General features: G+C 36.6%; 1 protein-coding gene across 2 annotated transcripts in view; it reads right to left on the reverse strand.

Moving 5' to 3' along the window:
• LOC135744534 (cadherin-18) overlaps nucleotides 1–24,919 on the reverse strand; it is a 305,028-nt gene that overhangs the window by 150,792 nt on the left and 129,317 nt on the right. Inside the window, exon 1 of one of the 2 annotated variants that reach the window (XM_065262727.2) lies at nucleotides 1,827–1,962. The exons of the other annotated variant lie outside the window; for it this stretch is intronic. The gene's annotated coding sequence lies outside the window, so the exon portion shown is untranslated. Of the gene's footprint in view, nucleotides 1–1,826; nucleotides 1,963–24,919 lie in introns of those variants that run through there. 2 annotated transcript variants of the gene reach the window in all.

The following is a 24,919-nucleotide window of genomic DNA, read 5'->3' on the forward strand; positions in this document are numbered from 1 at the left end:
TATTGATTCATGATGTCGGTTTCAGTTAACATAGTAAATTGCCCTGGGAAGACCCTTAGACATTCATTTAGACCCTTAAGGAGCACATTAACATATGTCAGTGGAGTTTAGAAGTAGCTATATATTTTATAATATAATATATTTTATGTATTTTAAAATATAATCTGATGCTAAACTAAATTATTATCATGTATAATGTTTGTTTGTGCACTGCAAAACTTAACAAATTCACTGCCTGTGTAGCTCACGTTTGTATTCGTCATCACAACAAAACCTTCAGCATGGATCACAAGACAGAGCTCATTCACTCATGCGGTGACAAATAAACACGTACAGTAGCACCAGACAAATCTATTTCTGTTATAAATGTTCACATCATTGCCATATGCATAACTAGGCCTTGTATGTTAACTGACTGAGAGTGATTTCTACAGCAGAATGCTGCTGCTCTCGGGAGAGAATCAAATCCCACAAGCAACTCTTTGGCAAAGTGTCCTAAATTGAATCATTTCAGAAGAAGTGGCTGAGAAACAGAATCGTCTCCTCTCGCACCAGACTTAAAAGCTTTCTTTATCTCTTTCTCTATCATCATTGCTCTGAAATCTTCCACTTAACCCACTGCAGTCTAACAGCACACACAGAGTCCACCACAGGTACACTTTTACACCAAATAATAAAGCAGCCTTATGTTTTGCTCACAATGTGTCCCACCAATAAGGACAAAGACAGATGCAATGATAATGTAGAGTAAGAAAGCATCAGACGTCACACCACACATGCACTCCGCGCTCCAATAACTCCAAGCAATGGGATCTACTCAAACATTATTAGCATTCATCTTCAGCTCCTAAATCTATCTCTGTGCTTTTCGTCTGGATGACAGCTCGACCCGGCTCAGGTCTCCAGCAGAGAGGTGGATTTGAAGTGTGGATGTAAGAAGATAAGCCATGTAAGCCGCGTACATGCACCTCTCCACTGCGCCCGCTTCTGCGCGCCGGTTAACAGCGCGGCGACCTGATGGAGAGCGCGTCAATGCGCGCACACGCAGGTGCACAAGATCTACACAGCGAAACCTACTACACACGATTTGTTATTTTTCATCCGATCTCTCGTCTCTGATTATGTCATTAACGTTAAAGAACTTATTTGGCACCGTTGGAGCTAATGAATCCATGCACATACAGGATTACATTTCTATAACGCTTTTGCAGCTTCCCAATTTTATTACAGTGAAAGTGTAACCAATGTACAAAGGCAGACTGATTACTAGGCTATTTGTATTCCCGTAGTACTACAATCATTTTGTTTAAACTATGGTTATTGTAGTGAGAGCATTGTGGTTTTACCACAAATACCATAGTAGTACTAAAGTAAAAGATGTAAGTAGGCTATGGTTAATTGTCGTAAGGTTTTATAGACATTGCGTTTTACAACAACCAGTGGAGAGTATACAAGAAATCACAGAGAGAACCCTTTAAAATATATAAAATACAAAGAATAGTACATACAAGGTAATTAATATATATATATATATATATATATATATATATATAGAGAGAGAGAGAGCGCGATTTGGAAAGATAAGTCATGCTTAACAAAAAGTGGCATCATATTCTGTTGCTGTACCGCAACTCCACGATCGCTTTACGCGTAACATATCATTCGGTTCATGTCGTTTAAACTGCATTTCACTCATTTACTTCTCCTTTTCCCCTCACAGACACACACACGCATCACCCACAACGCATTTATTTGCAACACCACAAACGCGGCATGCCCGACAGGAGTTACAGTTGCAAACGCAAAGTATTTAACAAGCACATTACCTAGTAATGTTACTCCACAAATGTCTCCGTGGTAAAGTTTCCATACAGACTCGCAGTCCCACGCGCACCATTGTCACCACGCGTCTGCATTTCCTTACCGAGCGCGCGCTGCCGGGGACCGCTCGGGATGAACGCGTACGCGCGTGTGTGTGGGAGAATCCTCTCTCTCCTCCGCAGCGGCTCGAGCGAGCAGAAAGCTCTGATTGGCAGGCTCGGGAGAGCAGAGAACTCTGATTGGCCAAAGTGTCTGTCATGCGTTTATCAACTCTGTTTCTCACAGCCTATGCGCACTTTATTTGTGAACGCCCTTCGTATCAATATTTTTGTCTCAAATTCATTTTTCTAGTGATCGTTTTAATATTAAAACCTCTAGTATTTCATTTTTTGTGATCCTCATAATAGGTTGTTTGGTTAAGGGACCCCAGTTAAAGACCCATGCTAATAGGTCAACATTAAATATTCATTCTGTGTAATTTACATATATTTACTGCAGAAAACCACCAATCTGTCTTCCTGTGTATTTTTCAATACCTAATGCCTCAGTTTGTACCGTAATTATGCACAGTTTAGTCAACTAATCATCCAGAAAGTTGACTAGTCAGCAAGTGAGTGCTTACCTATTTTGTGATTTTATTATTTATTTTCAATGTAAGTGGTTGCACAAAATGAATGTGTACATTTTAATATCACCATTAATTTTCAGTTTAAAAAGACTAAAATATTTTTAAAAGACCAACAAGTGTTAAACATTTCATTTACTTCTCTTTCTATCCCTCTCTTCCTATATTCGTGCAGGTTAGCCGGAGTCTCTTTCCTCTGGGGATCTGAAGAGATACGTCATGAATAATAAAGGAAAGGAGAGTCTTAGCAAAGGAGGGGGTAAAAATAAACGAGATGAGGAGATTGGCAGAGAGACAGAGAGGCATTTCACAAGTCTCCATCGTCTTTGAAAGGATAGATATTAAAAAATGAAAGGAGCGAAGGCCTTTCCAGACCATCAATTAGGTGGACAGGAGAGGGAGGGGTGGGAAAGGGAGGAAAGGAGGAAGATATGGATGGTGTGAGGTGTCGGACGATTAAACCGGCAAGAGGGAGAGGTGAAGGCTGAGGATCTCTGGCTCATGTCCCTGCTGTCTTTCAACAGTCAGTCACGGACTTCTCAACTTCTCTGAGCTCCACCGTTTATCATTTCCACGCGTTGCACGGCCTGTCCCTGGAGCTCACGCATTAACGTTTGACACCGCCGCAGAGGGTCTTTTCCTCAGATGCACCCGCACGTTTGTAGTAAAATCAATGATGACCTTTTAAGCGTGACTGTTTTGGTGGCAAGTTGCTGAAACTTCTAAAACACGTTACTGTTACTGTAATGCTTATTTAGATGCTGCAAGCAAAATGTGGGAAGACTGCCAGGTGCATATCGATGAGTTCAGTCTTCAGTCGTATCTTTTATGAAGCGTTAAGTACACACAGCAGTGCTTGAAATACACTGAAATACAACTTTATGGCGTCTGTGATTGACGTATTGATCTGGAAAAAGCTACCTCTCCCTCTGAAGCTGAAGACATAAAATATGTGTTCTGCGTGTCAAGGGGGATCCTACGTGCATCACTTGTCTTGTCAAAATAAGTGCCTGCTGCAGACGCGTCTAAAGGGTTTATGATAAAAGAGATGCTCACGTTTGCCAGATACTCACATAATCTCATGTGTAATCAGAGTTTACTGTTAAGGAAGTGTCTTGCGTGTATTTTGTGACGTGAGCGTCTCTTTTATCATAAACGGTTTTGACGCGTGTGCAGCAGGCACTTATTTTGACAAAACACGTGATGCATATGGTTCACATAACGCAACAAACACATATTTTGAAAACACAAGCAACACACATAACAACCCAAAGACATATTTTGAATTTGCGCCCCTTGGATGAGCAGTCATGAATTTACACTGCAAAAAATGATTTTCAAGAAAACAATTCTTAGTATTTTTGTCTTGTTTTCAGTAAAAATATCAAAAAATTATTTTTCTTGATGAGCAAAACGACCCAAGAAAATAAGTCTAGTTTCTAGACCAAAAATATCAAATTAAAGTGATTTTGTGCATAAAATAAACAAATAACAAAAATAATAATCTGCCAATTGGGTAATATATTATTTTTACTGAAAACAAGACAAAAATACTAATATTTTTTTCTTGAAAATAATTTTTTGCAGTGCATGTTGTGAAGAACTTTGCATCGAGCGCCCTCGAAAAAAGAAGTTCCCGGCGCCACTGCTATAGAGTAGTATTACATACTTCATATCTCCAAAGAGTCTTTAGTTTAATCAGAATTACAATAGACGGATTAGCTTTACAGATTCTTTCTGATAACATACAAAAAATTCGCCTGAAACGCCAGTAGTCGAAAAAAACTTTCCGAAACTTGTACGAACCGTGGCGAAGTGCATTCGGCACAGAAATACTCTGTAGTACGTCCAACTGCTTTTTTGACACTTCCCATTTGTTTAGCATGAGGAAACCAACTCTTGAACTCTGTTAATAAGTCAGAATGCATAAAATAAACCCCCACTTTAAATCCTTAATTCACGGAAAAAAAATATAAAAAAATTAATACCTCATTGGAAGGGTTTTATTGCTTGTTTTAAGCACAAATTTATTTAAATATGATATTTTTTATTAAAAACTAAATTATTTTCTTGAAAATTAATCTTAATTTTAAGCATTTTAAGATATCTGTACTGAAAACAAGACAAAAATACTAAGTAAGAAAGTCTTTTTTTTTTTTGCAGTGTACACTGCAAAAAAAAATATTTTCAAGAAAAAAAATTCTTAGTATTTTTGTCTTGTTTTCAGTAAAAATATAAAAAAATTCTTAAATTAAGATGCTTTTTCTTGATGAGCAAAACGACCCAAGAAAATAAGTCTAGTTTTTAGACCACATTTTAGACTAAATTTTTCTTGAATTTAGTGTTTAAGAAAAATTTTCAAGATTTTTTTTGCTTACCCCATTGGCAGATTTTTTTGCTTGTTTAATGCACAAAATCACTTAAATTTACTATTTTTGGTCTTAAAACTAGACTTATTTTCTTGGGTCGTTTTGCTTATCAAGAAAAAGCATCTTAATCATATTAAGAATTTTTAGATATTTTACTGAAAACAAGACAAAGAAATTTCTTGAAAATCATTTTTTGCAGTGTAGCTATCATCATTGTGTGAACACCCTATAAGTCTCATCATAACCAATGCCACTGTCATTGTAATCTGGTAACATATTTAGTTACATCATAAATCGCCCCTTCAGTCAGTGGAAGCGTAGGTCGGTTCCCCACGGTCGACCGGGATATGTGATTGGCAGTTTGATGTGGGATAGGTGAAGGCAGCCGAGAGTTTCCCATTCGGGCAATTAATCTGCATGGAGCTCAACGGGTAGAGATTATGCAGTCGAGTGAATCTCATTTCAAACTGCTGTGCTGGGTGGGAGGGTGCGAGTGGGTTACTCTGTGACAAAAAGACAAATGACCAATGAACAAGAGAGCGTGAGGAGATTGGAGAACCGAGGGGGCAATCCATACGGTTTCTGTTGAAGTACATAATATCTGTGGGCTGAAGTTTCTGTAATTCAGATGCTAATGCAATGAACGCTTGCCAAGACTATGGGTTCGAGTCCAAAGGGAACACACATACTGATAAATAAATACTTTGTATGACTTTGGATGCCAGCGCTTACCAAATCTATGAATGTCAATGATGGTTGTTTACTGCAATCTTATTCTTGAGATACATTTAATTCAAAACACAGAAGACCTTTAAAATGAGGTATGCTTATTATCATAATTTCCAACCTACTGTTCTTTCCCAAACCTAATCTAGTCAAACCGTCTACTGTGATACTGTATGTGAGACTATGGGTTTCTTACTTTAACAATATAAAGTATTCAATGATGTCAAACAAAGTCTTAATGCACTCCAGTTCTCCTACAACCACAAAGTCAATAAAACACAAAACATTGTCAATTCTGCTTCAATCTCCTCTCAAAGTGCCATTGGTGTCCTAGAATATGACAAGAAGGAATAAAGCCCAAAGATTAATATTCTTACGTGCAACATTATGGCAGAACAAACACACAGGCAATAACCCCACAATCCCCCTCATGCATATGCACAGAAGCTGCCAAAGTGGTGACAAACATCTCTCAGCAGGATGAACGCTCTCCCCGGGCAGCCAACAACCACACTCGGGCAATTAAACTAGTCACAGTATCCATACAAACCACAACCGACTGTGCCAGCGGCAGAAACCCAACACTAAACTCTGAAACAGGTGCCACTTCTGACAGTGAAATAAAACAGTACTTTTACATCCAGCGTGTATTTACATTAGCATGAGTACAAATCACATGCACTTGTGCTGAAAATTACAGCTAACGTCTAATTTTTTCTACCGCCGTCGTTCACTGAGATGAAGTACAGATGAGAGCTTGGCTGGCTCTAAATTCCATTTATACGTAAAACTGGTTTGGCACATAAAGTCACGCACTCGGCTGTATAGGAGAGAAAATGAAAAAAATATTTGTTACTAGATCAAAATAAGAACAAAATGATGAGGAATATGCGCTGTGGGTTTCACAAATTGAGCTGGGAGATGCAAACAGAAATCACAGATGTCAGGTCCTCGGGTTATAACCGTCAAAGCATCGACGTATGCTGTAGTTTTTCCCCATACTTCGAGACATTGAATACCAAAAATTGAATCCCTCCATGCACTCCATCTTAGACTACAGTATTTTCATTAAAAAGTAGGAGCCTGATCTCACGAGAATTTGTATGTGTTTTACGAGTGTGCTAGTTTGTATGAATTCGTACGAAGTGAATCGTACAAAACATTATCATACTGTAAAAAACAACAATAACGAAACCTCATCCGTAACCCTGCCCCTAACCTCAATGTCACAGGGGCAAAAGCAAATCGTACAAAAAAATGTTTGAAAGCGTTAATACGAATTTGCCATCTTGTAAAATACGTACAATTGCCATGAGATACAATAGCATTGAACTGCATAAAAATAAAAAATAAAAAAAATAATGTCTTACTAAGTATTTATGTCTTGTTTTTAAATATAAATATCTAAAAATCCAGTGCAGTAAGAAAAATAAACTTAAATTAACAATTAATGAATTAAGCTGCAACTGGAATTAAGTTTATATTTCTTATACTGCACTGGCAGATATTTTGACTTGTTTTAAGTAAAAAACCTCTTGGTTTTCATCATGTATTTCAATTAACAAGACTTAATATCTTAAACCACTGGCTTACCAAGTAAATGTATCTCAATTTAAGAATTTTCAGATATTTATATTAGAAAACAAGACAAAAACACTAAGTAAAACATTAATTTTTGGCTGCAAAAAATGATTTTCAAAATAAATCTTAGAATTTTTGTCTTGTTTTCAGTAAAAATATCTAAAAATTCTTGAATTAAGATGCTTTTTCTTGATGAGCAAAACGACCCAAGAAAATAAGTCTAGTTTTTACCAAATATCAAATTTAAGTGATTTTGTGCAAAAAAAAATCTGCCAATGGCGTGAGCAAAAAAATCTTGAAAATTTTTCTTAAACACGAAATTCAGGGAAAATTCAAGAAAAAGCATCTTAATTTAAGAATTTTTTGATATTTATATCGAAAACAATACAAAAATTACAAAAAAGGTTTTTTTCTTGAAAATCATTTTTTTTTGCAGTGTGGTACTACTTATTACTGTACATTTTTTAAATAAGAAATACATTTTACTTTAAATTCTTAAAACTATATTAAAAAATTTCAAACTTTAGTTAGTGTGTATGTTGCTGTTAGATCATAAATAATACCTGTAAAATGATAAAGCTCAAAGTTCACTGCCAGGCGATATATTTTCTTTAACAGAATTCGCCTTTTAAAGCCTACAGCGAACGACCGGTTTGGACTACATCCCTTTACTTCATGGATGCATGACGTCAATATAAGAGTTTTGACTAAGGGCGCACTCACACTATCCAAACCAAACCGCGCTCAGGCGCGTTTGACCCCCGAAGCCTGGTTTGTTTGACTAATGTGATCGCTCTGTTCCGTGCCCGGGCGCGGATTGGTTAATCGCGCCGCGGCGGGTTGCAGAGGTGGGCCGGAGCGCGGTTCACTTGGGCTCAGGCACGGAAGGCTGTGGTGTGAGCGCAATCGCGCCTGAGCGCGATTCAAAAGGTGAAGACGTCAGTTGCGCGACCACTCACCTTCATCTGCCTCCGTAAAAACCTTTTGATGCGCACAGCGGGGTTACGTGAATGTCCGAGCTGCACACGTGACAACTAAGCAATATGATGACATGTGAGAGGGCTGTCTGTAATCGCGCACCAAACGACTCTGAATAAAAAACACAGACTTATCATTACGGTGGGTTCCAGTGTTAAGAGAGCGTTTTACTTCCTGCTTTTTTCAAAACAAACGCATCTTAATGACAAAAGCGCGCCCGGACTCGGATCGATAAAAAGTACATTGTGAGTGCGTGCACCTGGGGGAGTAGGGAGGGGTGACAATCGCGCTGGGGCATGGTTTGGTTTGGTTAGGATAATGTGAGTGCGCCCTAAACTTTGCCCACAGGAATACGCCAGTCAAATGCTAAGCTAAGCTGCTGTCGAATCACAAACACTAAACAAACTACACAACCAGAACTCGTTACGTATTTCTGAAGGAGGGACTTCATAGAACAAGGAAGACAGATAAGTAAATTGTGTTGAAAAATACCAGTTTTTTTTACATGAAACATGAACACATGTTATATTGAGCACTGTAACACAATCAACACTTAAAAAACACAGGAAGAGAGGGACCTTTAAAAACTACTAAGCTTTTGTTGTTCTTTGCTTTTCTATCCCCCCGTTTTGTTGCTACAGTATTTCATGTAAAGCTGCTTTGGAACACTGAACAACTGTTAAAAGTGCTACATAAATAAAATTGAATTGAACATTTAATATTATAAAAGTTATAAGGTGGTTTTTCACCGTGGGCCACTGAGTCCCAAGAGAAAATGCAAACAATACAATGCAACAAACTGTATAATAATAATGCACAAGAAATATAACAAAAGAGGCTTACACTGTATGAAAATGCATCCAAAATCACTTGTTGCTAACTTTAAAGGTTCGCATCCAATAAAAGTGCAGCTTATTTTACTGCAGATTCAATTGTTACATGGTAATATGTAAAACAAAAGAAAATATTAAACCCACTGTTTGCTGCAAAAGCTTATTAATCATTCTGTATAATGTTGGATGCAGATTTGAGTAATGTATATATAAATGTTGGATTTTATGGAGATTTTAAAGTTTGTGTAAAGTCATTTCAGAAAATAGTTTTTTAAACACATTATAAATGTATTGCACATCACTGTGCATTTTCAGCGCTAACAGCGGACACGCCCCAAGCATTTGAGACCAGAGAACCCTGCCTGTTTGTTTTTTGAAGATTTTTATAACTTTTATTTATTTGGTGGGGTCATTTTCAAATTTGGCTGGGTGGTTAATATCACATTTTTCGTTACTGTCACAAACTATTGAATATCGGACCTTACACAGAATTTGTCATGGGGGCGGTTCTCTTTCAAAATGTATAGAGCTCATATTAGTACCTCAAATGTAAATATTATTATCAAATGTATACATACTATATCTGTATCTAAATGGTACATATACTGTAGGCCCTTGGGACTCCCTGGGTACTGCCTCAATTTTTTATAATTTTTTATGACAGTGTAGGCACCATGTTAAGTGTTTGTCAGTCCTGAAAAAAAAAAAAAAACATTTGAGAACCGCCGTGCACATCTAAATCTGCTTCAGCATTGACATGAGGTCATTTATTTTTCGCTTGTAAACAATTCATCAGTTAAAACACACAATCACTCTGCAATTATACTGCAAAATAATACAAGTATAAAAAGCAGCAATATGATTACAGGCATTTAAATGGACTATGCACACTACTTGCTAAATCTAGACAGAATAAGCAGAGTACAAAAGCTCATTGCCGGGTCAAACTCATTCGCAGATAAATATGAAACATTCATCATTGAAAATTAGAGGCAACTTTAAAAAACTAGGCCAGAGCATTTACATCTACAGTTACCTAGAAGAAAGACAAATATGGATAGAGAAATACAAAAAAGTCACTTGTAAAACATATCTAGTTAGTAAAACAGAGATGTTTCTCCAGTTCAGTATTTCAAATAAAGTTCCTATTAAAATAGCACTAACATGATTTGTTTGGTTTTATAGCCTCCATTGTAATAGAGACGGCGGGGTGCATGATCTCTGAAAGCCAATGTTGACAATGTATGGAATCTTTTTTTGATAGACCCGCCCCCAACACATACGCAAACCAGGCAACAATGTTGGTTAGTAGACACGCCCCTTGCTGCTGATTCGGGTACAAGTGTGTTTTGATTCTCGGCCTGACTTCTGTTTTTCAAAAATCGTGCAAGATTCTTCTATCAGTTTCCTGTTTTCATTTAAACTTTTTTTTAAACATTTCCCAGAACAAATGCAGTCTGGGCCAATGTTTCTGGAGGTGTCTCATCAAACGACCTTGAAATGATTCTCAGTAGACTCCCAAATCTGAGCACAACTCACATTTCTATTGTAGCTTAAGGCAGTAGGTCAAAGGTCCCCCTTTGGGATCCCATTACATTCTTTCTAAGATGCTCCGATGACCTTCATCATCATCTCCTTGAGCAACAGAATAATAACAATTATAACTGCAGGGAAAGAGGTTTTAATCAAACTTCACATAATCAATGGCACTTATACAGGACACTTATAAAAAAAATCACATTTAGCCAGAGTCGTTCATGCTGTTGTGGTGTTGGGGGCCAATCACACCGAGCGTGTTTTAAAAGGCGTGAGCGCTATTTTGCTGTTAAATGTCATATTAGCAAAAACTTTAAAAAGAGGGTGCTTGCTCTGATCTTGATCGAGGGTTAGCGGAGCATAATCACACAGGAGACAGTTTGTGACTGCAGTCCGATTGGACAATGGAAAATTGTGTATTACATCTGTCACTTTTTTCGCTCTGTGCATTGTGCGGCAAAAAATGCAAGGCGTTTGGTGGGCATAAACAGCGTGCATAACGCTCACTGCCCATAGAAAATCATTCAAAAAAGGCGCCTGCAACTGCCATAAACTCGTTTGGGGTGATCGGCCCTGTGGTCTGTACTGATCTTTGTTGGGCTTTATGGTTCCATAAAGAACCTTCAACAACCACAGAACTGGTTCTTTATAGTGGAAAAAAAGCTTTTACAGACTATACATACACAAACAGCTTTTGTAGCCCAAACTCAACTTCTTTTAGACTTTTGCAAATCCAGTCAGGGCCCGTCCCAATACCTCCCCTTCCCCTACATTTTTGCCCTAACCCTCGCTTTTGCACGGGCATGTGTAGGGGTAGGGCGTCCCATTACTTTAGGGAGCAAGAATCAACCCTCAAAATGTATTCAGGACCAACGCAGGCTTAAAACAGTGGGAGAAATTACCCAGGATACCTTGTGAGCCCAGCGAGCTGGTCAAACTTTTCAAACAAGATGGTGGACGCAGAATTAAAAGAACAATTACGCTGGATTTCCTCCAAATAATCAATTAAATTTTATTTAATTGATTATTTAGCTCATACAAATATAGGTAACCCAATTCAAACCTTCCAAATAAAATCAGATTTTATCCTATTGAGGTTGCATCCCAAATGGTGCAGGTCATGTCACTTGCGGTCTTGTTGACTCACAATGGCCGCCATGTGCACGGTCTGTTAAGTCCACAATACCGTAGGGGTGTCCCATTTGTCATTTTAGGTTTGAAAAGTGTGCTCATGGGTGCACCCTTTTCGGTCGACATGTGGCCTGTGTGGGCTTCGCAGCAGACTTCTTACTGACTGTCAAAGCGCCGTTAAATCACGAAAAGGCAGACTTGTAGGAAGTCTTAAGGTTGTAATTTGGGTCCGGGCCTTAGTTTCTTTTCTTGTAAACTTTCTTCGCTTCTTAAACAACTGTCTATTTTGGCTGACATCACGAATCCTTTCAACCGGTTTGACACTCCCACTTTTCACAAATCATGTTGATATGAGGGATAAAAGTCCAGTCTTACATTTTTTTCTTCTTGGAAACAAGTAAGCTTGAACAAATATGAAAATATGTCAGATTACAGATGTAAAATAAGTTGCAGATAGTGTTTCATGGTATTTTAGCTTTAATGTAATAAATGTATTTTATTTTAACACCTGAGTAATGCCAGATGTTCTGTTCCAATTAAGAGATATGAGCATCTACTTTATTGATGTATGATTAAAAAATTCATTCAGACGCTAAGATCAGACTCACCTCTGTTAGCTAATACAAATAAATGCCTTCAATACTATTAGGCTATTCAACTTCTATAGGCTATGAACAGACACATGGCAAGTGCCCACTGCTGGCAAAACAAGGAGGTTTTTATTAGACGGGCCAGAATCCAAGCTAAAGTTAAGCAAAACGCTTAAGTGCCCGTCTCAGTTGTAAAAAATCAAATTAGATATTTAATTACCTCCATGTCTTTCATAGTGTCTCGTGTGTAACTTTTATTAAAAAGCCAAGCCGTGTGATGCTTAGTATCATTTCAGCATACTAATGTGATTGTCTGGTAAGGTTAAACATCACCACAAGGTTTTCCTATTAGTATCACAGAACACAACCACACCTTACTGTTATTCAATGACAAAAAAAATCCCTGCATGTGCTTATGTGATTATTATGAACAAACTAATGGAGTTGTATGCCTGTACATGATGCACAAGATCAATATTCACCCTGGGATATGCTGTATCTGTGTCTGCAGATGAAATGTGAACACCGATATCAAAGGTTCGGGAAAGCAGCGCTACCAATGTAACTAAATGCATCCAACAGGGTCTGACAAGATAGCAGTGCGATGTGAACCATAGAGACATCTGCTAAATAACTCTGATGTCTAACATTGGATAGCATTATATCTGAGATAGGCTTATATTATATATAGAAAAAGAGTGAAATAATATTACCCAAATACAGTCTGTGACTACAAACAACCTCCAGCAAAAGCAGCGTGCAGAGATATTTAACCTCATCTAGCCTACCAAGGGCACTTGCAAATGCTTATTTTGTTTAACTTCTTTAAAAGAGCACCAATGGTCTGATTCACATTTTTACATTTCTTTTGGTGTGTAAGTGTGTATTAGTTCATGTTTACACTATGCAAAAGGTACAAATCCCAAAGGAAAAAAATGACGCGAGTTATCGTCTCCAACGTAAATCTCTTTTCTTGGACTACAACAAACACACGGATTGTAGACAACAGTTTACTTCCTGGGATTGGTGATGTAGACAAGACCGACATTATCATAATTCCTCCCGCTTCGGACTCACAACCTGTAAATTAACTCCTGTTAGCATTGCATTGTGACCGAATCTTTCAAACATGCTAAGGAGCGTTACATTTCCAGGCTGACGTCAGAGGTATGTAGACCAATTACAACGTACAGATTAGCTGGCCAATCTGGGACACGGCGCTTTTCAAATCTGTACACTTTAGGAAGAGAGTAAAATCTGGAGCTAACAAAATGTACGGTATGTGGAAAATAATTTGTTTTTAACCATAAACCAAGCAAACACATTGTATTATACCAAATACACAAAATAACGTTGTTTTTAGAAATGAAATAGGTGCTCTTTTATACTTTAAGCCACCTTTTGCTCTGGGCACAGTTTTTATTTGTCAGAATACACATCTACTTTTGAAAGGCTAACCATTTTTGACAGCAAAATGGTGTTATGATATCCAACAGGAGAAGCAAACCAGCCAACGTCAGATGGGTCGGTTCAGCCTAGAGATCAAGTATAGGCTATACTTGGCAAAAGTTGTTTCTTCTCTCAAGTTTGTACTGATAATATGAATATGGGACTCAATACTTCAGACAATTTCTTTGCAGTAAATGTTTATATGCTCTGAAAAATGCTGGGTTACAACCCAGTTTGTGGTCAAAAAGGAACAAACTCAACCTATTGGATCGTGTAATTTAACATACGTTGGGATCGTTTAACCCATAGTTGGGTCAAATATTAACATTTACTTGATTCATTTAACCTAACAGTTGGGTTTGTCCCTTTCTGACCCAACGCTGGGCTAAAATAACCCAGCATTTTTTTGACTTGGTACACTCTAAAAATGGCTGGATTATTTTTGACCCATATTGGGAAAATATTGGACAGAACACATGCTGGGTTAAAAATGACCCTGTGCTGGGTTAAAAATGACCCAATGTTGGGTTGAGGTTATCCAACCATTGGGGTATAATAACCCATTGGGTCAGTTTTAACCCAGTGGTGTGTTCTGTCCAATATTTACCCATTATGGGTAAAAAATAACCCAGACATTTTTAAAGTGTTATTAAATGATTGCCCCTGGTTATGGGCCACCTACTGACTGACTTCTTTCACTTTATCAAATTACATAACCAGCCAAAAAAGTTGAATGATCAAAAAAGGGCAATAGAGGAAAATATTGGGCTTTCAACATACTCCATTGCCTACAGTCTAAAAATATTGGGTTATGTTCAACCCAGTGTTATAGGTCAAACAGGGACAAACCCAGACCATTGGATTGTAACTTAACCTATGCTCGGTTGTTTCACTCAAAATGCTTGCTTGTTTTATCCCATTGTTGGGTTGTTTTAACCCATTGTTGGGTCAAATATAAAAATTTTCCTGGTTAATTTAACCTGACGGCTGGGTTCAATCCTTTTCGACCCAACCCTGGGTTGAAAATAATCCAGCATTTTTTCAACATGATCTCAAAAACTATAAAAGTCGTGTTGTAGTCAAGCAAAATTTGATGAAATTTTTTGTGTCGATTGCACGAAATGTAGCTTTTTTCATGCCTTGAGCACGAATGTCTTTTTCGTGACACTCGCATGAATTTCTATAAATATTTTTTCGTGTCTGTGGCAAGACTTTCTTTTTTTGTGTCATTTTATGTATTGTTTTCTCTTTTGTTGCTTGGGGTTAGATTTAGGGTTTGGGTTAGGATGTACTTTTATGTATTGTTTCCTACATGTTTTTCTTCTGCTTTTAAAACTATTCTCGCCTGGAGTTGGGGTTTGGGTTAGGATGTCTAAAAATGGAACAGAATGTGAGTCTAACCCCAACCCCAAGCGACAATGATAGGAAAATAGGAAAAAACTATGAGAAAATAATACATAAAATGGAATGAAAATGAAAGTAGTGCAACGGACAAGAGAAACTATTTATGGAAATTCATGGGAGTGTCATGAAAAAGATATTCGTGCTCAAGGCACAAAAAAGCTGATTTTCGTGCCATGGACACAAATAAATTGATACAATTTTGCGTGACTATAACACAACTTTCCGTGAGATCAGTCTGCATTTTTTATGTATCAAAAGAAGTAGTTTAGATAAAAAGCTGTACATTTGCCATTATTGTCAAATCATGGACTAAAATGCTTTCCAATAACAACGGCCCGTTGAGACAGGAGCAAAGACTCTCTAACTTCATTCAAAACCTAGATAGCTCTAAATCATTAGTGGACATTCAAAGGCTTCAAATCTCTGCGGTCTGCAAAGTTGGTGGTCCATTTATCTTTGCTCTCTTCTTATGTGGATTACTCTTTAAACTCTAAACCAAGCATAAAAACAGCTCAGGGAGAGCTTGCGAAATCCCTCGTCAGCCCACATCCAATTACTCTGTGCTGGTTCAACGGACATCAATGACAAATTTCTCTGTTCGGGAATAATTAAAACAGATAGGTTTGATGCTACAGTGTTGTCCAAAGCCTTTTAACTCAAAGAAGGGCAGAAAATCACACCGTTATTCATTTCGCTCTTTCTAATTGTTGTGCAATTAGCAAAATATATGCAAGAGGTTGGCTGTAACAGAAGGTTGAGTCTTCCCATCCCCACTTTGATGACTACATCAGAGATCTGGTAGAAAAGAGTAAACGTCTTATTTTTGACCTCCATCTGACCTACTTATAAATGTAAAGGAGTTTATATTAAGTAGTATACTTGTACGTTATTTCCAATGGTGGGTTTGTAATTAAGCAGTTGAAATATAACTTGCACTTGATTTTAATTTTAACATTAACATTTTAGATTAAAATATAAAAAATTTTTTTTTACATTTTTATTTTGTGCTTCTGTGGTAGAACATTGTGTTAGCAATACGGTCATGGGTTCGATCCCGTAAGTCGATTAGGATAAAAGCATCTGCCAAATGCATTCATGTAAATGTTACATCTATATAATGCAAATGTGTATTAATGTATTGGGACTGGTCACATTTGTTTTTCGTCATTTTTAATCACCTCTGTCCTCCTAACTAGTTAATGTACTAAATATAATGAAATAAATGGACTTTTATTTTAATGTAATGCAGTTACATTTATTATTAATAGTTACTGTATAAACAATTATGCTGCCTATTAAGTTTCATTATTCTGAATTAAGTTCATAACTGTAAGCTGTCAGTAGTTGCCAAGCAATGTGATAACTTGATAAATTAATAAAAAATAATATATTATACTGTAGCCATATCTCTGTTTGTAAGGCAAGGGTAAAAGAGAACTGGTTGTTTGAATATGCACAACATTTTCTTTTCTCAACAAACATTACTATGCATAAAGGCTAATGTTTTATGTACTGTATCTGAGGAGTGGACAAAGGTGTCTTAGTCTTGTGTTTGCTGTATAGTAATAATAATGTCTTAAATAGCATGTGCAATGCACTTAGTTTTTTATGACATGCGATTTTGGCCAAATCACTGAAAAACCTGAGCCCTCACATAGCTATACTAACTTTAAAGGTAGGGTAACAGATTTGATCCTGAAACATTTTTTGTTATGCTGGTTAAAAGTCTCCTCACATCCTGATAGCAATCACTGTGTTAAGTTGTTTAAATGTATTTGTAGAAATTTATGTCATCTGTGAAAGGCGTAGGACCAAAAAATGTTCAACAAATCATAGATTTCGGTCTGAACGGAAGTTTCCATTTTTGTCCCTCATACGTAAGCGTAATTTGAATGCCCACCGCGCAGCGAGTCCACGCAGACACCATACGTCATCGCGCATTCATGTGCGCTCACCTCCTGTCTGTAAACAGTGAGAACAGCAAACTTTTCTGCTGAATTGACAACCTACACAGGAGGCACACAATGAAAGACATCTTTTATAACAACAACAGCAAAAACTGTCTGGATCAGCAAGAGCAAAAATCCAAATTAACATCGGTAACTTTACTGCTTTACCACGAGATGAAACAGCTGCAGGAGCAAAGGGTCTGAAAGGGTCGTTGCACTGTTTTTTTTTTTGGTAAGGTAGCTACGCGATATGTTTGTATTGAGATGGATTCAGATATTCTACTTTGATGAAACATTGTGTTGCTTATGAAATATGTGTTCGTTTACGGATTAGCGTAACGATATAGTTACTACGTCTACACAACCGAACGTGTGCTTAAACTAATTCTGATGTAAACCAGTTGTTTGGTTATTTTGGAAGTGTTATTCGACTTTGTACTGCAAAGTTTTCTCACTGCTGAATGAGACATGAGATGTGACCGTCTGATCTGTGCGTGTTCATGTGTTTTGAAAGAGGCGTGACTTTGGATGGCGATTTGACTTGAGTGTGGGATCGAGATTTCATTGCTAGGCGGCTACCGTTAGCATTTTTCTAAATGTGTTACCCTACCTTTAATAACTTTGATGTAAGTTGATGAAAAATGTATGCAATGCATTTACAGCCAAACACGCATTCATGTCCTACATGTGCCTGTCAATCTCACAAGTCAATTTCAGCTTGTCAAAAAACAAACTTGCATACTGTCTGTTTTGTAAGTTATCTTCTGTTCCTTGCACAATACTCAAAAGTCAGCACAAATCTATAATGGAATCTGAACTTGTCCCAAATATTTCTTGTCCTGTGCAGACCTCCAACAGCTTTAATCCATCAGTTTCCTCAGTCTCTGCTGTTTAAGTCTATCAGGTGGTGTTTGCAGAAAGCCGTGTCACCTCTAAATTCACCCGCATGCTCTTGATATCTTCACAGCAACGGATGGGCTAATGCTAGTTGACGCAGACGCCTCGCTGTGACATGAAGTGTCTGAAGGGGTGTTGACAGCGACGTCTCAGCGGACTACATTCACAGTCACACTCAATGAGACACACACACACACACACACACACACACACACACACACACACACACACACACACACACACACACACACACACACACACACACACACACACACACACACACACACACACACACACACACAGTAAACGATCGGGATTAAAGATACAGCCCACAAACACACAACCTTGATGGCAAAGTCTTATTAAAATCTATTCATTATTGTAGATGTAGACTAGATTGTAACCCTATAACCTATATTGCCCCATTTGGCATTTTAGATCAAATTTAATACATTTATAAACCTTTTAGCTTGTGGAGATGTTTTGGTCAGATGCCAATCTGAATTATTTCGGACGGTTTTAGTAGACTGTCAAAAATGGTCCCTTGATGTCAATAGACCTTCCAAAAAGTACACCTTTGCACCTAAAGATGTCATATCGCAGGGGAATCTGCTGATACCAAACTGTGCATATTAGTACATCCAAGGTACATATTAGTAACAAATGTATACATATATGCACCTAAATGGTACATATTAGGACCTTTTTAAAGGGTACATCTTGGGACCCTTTATTTCTGACAGTGAAAAACTTACTCTATGTAAACACAATAGCTTAAAAGAGTGCTGGCCATTTCTTATACCACTGCGTTTATGCTATTGACATAAACAACATGATCTCACGGGAAATCGTGTTATAGTCACGACAAATTTGATTCATATATTCGTATCCATGGCACAAAATTCATCATTTTTATTTTTTTGCTAGCCTTGAACACAAATGTTTTTGTTCATCTCACAACTTCTTTAAATACTGTGTTGTGTCAGTGGCAAGACTTTCTTTTTTGTGTCATTTTATGTATTGTTTTCTCATTTTATTTGCACCTATTTTTTAAATCATTGTCAGGATGGGTAAGGATGTACTTTTATGTATTGGTTTCTACATGTTTTTTTCTTCCGCTTTTAAAACTATTCTCACCTGGAGTTGGAGTTTGGATGTCTAAAAATGTAACAGAAGGAACCCCAGCCCCAAGCGACAATGGTAAGAAAATAGAAAAAAACAATGAGAAAATAATACATAAAATGTCGCGAGAAAAAAAGTTGTGCCACGGACACGAAAACCTATTTATAGAAATTGCATGCCAGTGACACGAAAAAATACATTTGTGTTCAAGGCATGCAAAAAACCTAAATTTCGTGCCATGGAAATAAAAAAATGAATCAAAATTTTCGTGACTATAACATGACTTTCTGTATGGCTTTTTAGGAAGTGCGTGTTTTATATTATGGATAATTTGACAGGTAAACAATAAAAAACAGAATAAACAAAGAGACTTGCACTGAAGGAGAGACCCAAGCAATATATTTATATATTTGTGCGTTTGTCCAGAGGGAGGTTAACAGAAAGATGTTTATTGTTCAGACAGTTATGCCAAAAAGTTTAAGATCTAAAAATCCCCATCATGCTTATACACTGCAAAAAATGATTTTCAAGAAAACAAATTCTTAGTTTTTTTGTCTTGTTTTCAGTAAAAATATCTAAAAATTCTTAAATTAAGATGCTTTTTCTTGATGAGCAAAACAACCCAAAAAATAAGTCTAGTTTTAAGAACAAAAATATCGAATTAAAGTGATTTTGTGCATAAAACAAGCAAATAAATAAATAAATAAATCTGCAAATGGGGTCAGCAAATATTTCTTGAATTTTTATTGAATTTAGTGTTTAAGAAATATGTTCAATATTTTTTTGCTTGCTTACTAGACTTATTTTCTTGGGTCACATTGCTCGGATTTTTTTTTCTTTAAAATAATTTTTTGCAGTGTACCCCAGTGGCAGATATTTTTTGCTTGCTTTATGCACAAAATCACTTAAATTTGATATTTTTGGTCTAAAAACTAGACTTATTTCTTGGGTCGTTTTGCTCACCAAGAAAAAGCTTCTTAATTTAAGAATTCTTGAATATTTTTACTGAAAACAAAACAAAAATACTCAGAATTGTTTTCTTAAAAATATTTTTTTGCAGTGTATACTAAACCAACATACAGTATCAAAATATGTGCTTAACAGGAAATAACACTAAAAGTTAACACATCCTGAACAACACATTCAGAGTATTTCAGCCTTATTTTTATTCAATGCAGATCGCCTCATCTGTCATGCAACTCACAGTCAGTGATTATTTGACGGGCCAAAACTGCACATTTCTGTCCCACTCTTACTATCCAGAGAGGAATCCAAGTGTTACGGTTTCATTTTGTAATAAATTAAACGTATGTCATTTAACAAAGCTGCTGGTGGTTGGCAATGAGCAAGTTCTCTGTTGCTCAAAAGCACAGCTTATACGTTCAACAATAATGTTTAGAAATGAGACCGCCTGTCACGTTTGTCTATGTTTGTCTACTCTCTCAGACAACCTTGAGTCTGCATACAGCCGCTCACTGAACTGACAAAGATGGAGGATGCCGGTGGTCGCATGTGGTGTAATTTGCAATGCCATCTTTGTTGATTTGATTTTGTTTGCAAACTCCAGGTTGCAGGCGAAGTCCAAAATTAAATATTTGCCACACCTGTCTATGTGCTGAGAATTTGTTATTATGTTTGGTAGTTGGTGCCAAAAGCTTTCCTTTGTATTATCATTATCATTATTATAAATAACAAATATATTTTCCCTCTACAAGATTATTTACAGTTGCTCATGTACAGTAATAATATTTTGTTATAGAATACAAAGACATGGATAAAGTGGATAAAGCAACCAAATCTGTTTGGTATTGCCACTTATAAAAATGTGAAGAAATTATAATTCAGCTCTTCTTCATGCCTTGTAAATAAACGAATCATTCACTGAGGAAAATCATATTACGAATGTCTCTATAAAACTCTATAAGGATTTTTACACTTTTAATATAATCCATATTTAACCAACAACTAATTGGTCAATGGCTTAAAATTAACATGATTATATTTACTTGTCAAACTCTTACTTTTGTACATTCATACCCTGAATTGCAGGTAAGAAGAAAATTCCAGTGAGTTAACACGATATATCAAATATTAAGTTTTCTTAAATTTTTCGAAATGTTAAAAACTAGGAAATTGTCCATAGTTTGCCAATGGGTTTCATATTGTGATTAATGATGTTTCAGTCAAAAATAACATTTTATTAATCACATTAAGAAGCAAGAATGCAAACAAAGAAAAAGATATCAATGCGATTGTTATGTTATTTAAAGGGCACATAATATACCAATTTTTACAAGATACTGTAATATACTGTAGGTCTCAGGTGTGCCTATGTGTCTGTGAAGTTTCAGCTCAAAGTACCCCACATGTCATTTATTATAGCATGTCCAAAATGCCCATATTTCAGGTGTGTTCATTTAAACAATGCAAATGAGTAATAGTATCTGAGTAGAAAATAGTATATTTAGCCGTATTGGCGCTACAATGTGTTTACAAAAAATTTAGAAAAGCTTTTGAGTAAAATAAACCAATTTATTTAAAGGCTTTGTTTGTGTGACATCGTATTAACAACAGTGATGGGAATAACAGCATTATAAATAAACAAGAGAATCAAAACAGTAATGAAACTGCTTTAGTTTAATGGGGATTAAAAAAGGACAGGGTGGATTTTTATTGGTAGAGTTGTTGTGTTCACACACAGCCAATACACATTTATGTCCAAATCCCTTATAAAAGTGGATTTAGCATATTATGTGCACTGTAAAAAAATATTTGCTGTCAAAACAACTCAGATTTACACGTGATTTTAACTAATGAAGAGATGAGTTGTTATAACTAATAAAATATGGTCGAAACATGTCAACTTTATTTTTTAAGTTGTAAGAGCTCATCTCTTGTCAAGATAAATAATAGTAAGATAAAATTACTTTTTTTTGAAAAAATTGAAATAATTGAATTTTTTGTGAAGGAATTTTGTTAGAGATCTGATTCAGAATGATTATCAAAACAAACACGGAGTGTAAAATATTAAATAATTTTTGCTTCAGTTTTTTTTAAATAAAATGTATTACAGATAACCATAAAAACTCAACAGGAACATGTTTTTTTTCATGCATTCATTTTTTTTCATTCATTCAGTATTTTTTTCATTGTTTCCCCTAATTGACGAGATAAATTGTCAATGGCAGTGAAAGAGTTAAAGTTGCAATACGTAACTTTGCCTCTCTATCGCCGTCTCTGTTAGGAACATAAAACTGCAGGTTACCTTACCATTTGTTAAAAAACTACTTTTTTCCATTAAATTTCACCAAATCTCACCAAACTTAAATTATAAATTATTATTATAAGCTCATGCTTGTGACTCTGTTGCAAATAAGTAGAAAAAAAAAACATTCTGCAACACATTTTATATTGTATTGTGCTATTCCTTCAGTCTGATTTTAGTTAGTTCAGTCAAATCAGTCAAAAACCAAACCACTAAATTGACTACAATGTGCTGTGATTCTCAATCGGTTTGTACCAGCAAACATAGGTGTGATTTTCTACTGACGAAAGAGTTGCCTGCCCTTGCACAACATGCTGTCTCAATGCCGTGGCTGTTTGCTGTGCGTTTGCTAAGTGTTCGGAGTATTTTAGCACATTTTTATGGTTGCTAAGGTGTTCAGAGTTGCTGCAAGATGGTTGTTTAATAGCACACTACCAAGTATTTATGATATTCCCTACCTACAGCTTGAATCTCTCCATTAATGCAAGCTTGTGGGTTGATCCATAATAGAAGGGTGCTTAGATGAGAGATGGATGGATGGATAGATGTGGATATCTATCTCTTACAGACAGATGGACCAACAATATCCATGCACCTTAAGAGTTCATATTAGTACCTCGGAGGTACATACTGGTACCAAAGAGTGCATATATTAGTTCATCAAATGTATACACATTCATACCTAAATGGTAAATATTAGGACCTTTTTAAAGTACTGCCCCTGCTTGGTGACGATTTTTATAACAGTCTAGACAGAATCTTACTGAATTATTTGTGTTTAAAATTTGACTCACCCCCCTACTTTTTAAACTACTCCTAACTACAGGTATGGGCAACAGCAATAGTGATGATTACCCAGCATGCACCACTAAAGTTCCTCATTCCAGATGTAAACTGTGCCGGACTGTCATGTTGTGTAGGACAATGCCATGTTTACAACACAGGTCTAATTACAGTATACTCGTAACGCTGTTTGACTCCACTAACAGAGATAAAGAGGCTTGAAACATGTATGCACTCCACATGGAGGATTATCAGGATTTTCTACTTATGCAAAAAAAACAAAAAGTTTATCTCCCACCGATGTACACACACACACGCACGCACGCACGCACGCACGCGCACACACACACACACACACACACACACACATAAAGTGTCTCTGGTCTATTGAATGTGTTGAGGTAATCTAGGGCTGAAAGATGCTCACCCACAGTGAAGTGAGGCGGATCATGAATGTTTTCTGTCTGTGGATCCACATGTGGGCCCGATTCAGATCCGCTCTGCTCCGGCTCACACAGGAGCGCAGTACCTCTCTCTCTTTTTATTTCTTTCTTTCTGTATTGTGTGAGCGGAACAAAAGTGTTGCATTTAATGTCCTTACATTCTGGACCACTGAGCTTTATCTGTGACCCAATTCATATGTCGTTTGCAAAGCTCACTGCTGTTTTCTTTAAATGGGAAGTGGGTTATTTTTCCGATGTTAAAATTGCTTCACTTCCCAAAAAAGTGGTTCTTTGACATCCACAAAACCTTTCTGTTGCAAAAAAAACATTCCTTAGACTATAAAAGGTTACTGAAGAAACACTTCTTTAAAGTACTTTTCACTGGAATCAAAATGTTTTATGGTATCACTGGGAAGATCCCTTTATAGCACATTTCTTTTTAAGAGTGTATCCCAATTTAATATTCAAGAACAAGTGTATGTATGCATTAAAAGGTTTTAAAGCACTGCCATATTCAATTTAAAGAGACAAATAAATATAAATAGCTTAAATTCATTACTTCCTTTTCTTCTGCTATAACATCTACATTTACGCATTTGGAAAAGTGATTTTCAGTGCATTAAAGCTATAAATTTTGGCACTAATATACTCCAGCCAAATATCAAATTTACCCCATGATTTACCTCCCCCCCCCCCCCCCCTTAGCAATGCAAGATACATAATGTTCATCATCTTTCAGACTAACACATTTGGAGTTAATTTAATAAATGCTCTTGCTTTTTTAAGCAAAAAGTGCATTCATCCTTCACAGAGATAATCCACGGCTCCAATGGGTTAATAAAGGTCTTCTGCGGGTAATGGATGCAATATTGTAATATTGAAAAATATCCATATTTTAAACTTTATAAACCATAATAACAACCTTCTGGTAACGAAGCCATCTTGAACTTACGCAATTCATGAGTCACTGCACAACGTACCCATGGCAACCAGCGTTCACTACACTTAAACTCTCTTGTGAGTCCAAGATTGCAGCGATATATCGTTGCAAGCTGATTTCAGTTAGGACAGCTCAAACATTTATTTTAGTCAGGGACTAGATTTAACACCTAGCTGTTCAGGAAACCGCACAGAGGCGGCGCCAGGGAGGAGCTAGGTGGTGCTGTAGCTCCCCCTATAATATCCATAGCACCCGCCCAGCACCCCCAAGAAATGTCTGTAATATTTTATATGTTTATATTTTAATGTCATGTTTGAATAGTCTTTTTCATGTTGTTAAAAAAGGAATTAAATAATAATTTAAAAATATAAATTTTAGTGTAAAATAACAAGGCCCAAACAGGTGATCTTCTTTGGCCAATGGGCGCAGCGCCTGGTGAACCTTTGACCTTAACGCACAGCAGTTTGTTTTTGATAG

Source organism: Paramisgurnus dabryanus, chromosome 1, assembly GCF_030506205.2.
Source record: "Paramisgurnus dabryanus chromosome 1, PD_genome_1.1, whole genome shotgun sequence".
In the NCBI taxonomy this organism is placed as follows: domain Eukaryota; kingdom Metazoa; phylum Chordata; class Actinopteri; order Cypriniformes; family Cobitidae; genus Paramisgurnus; species Paramisgurnus dabryanus.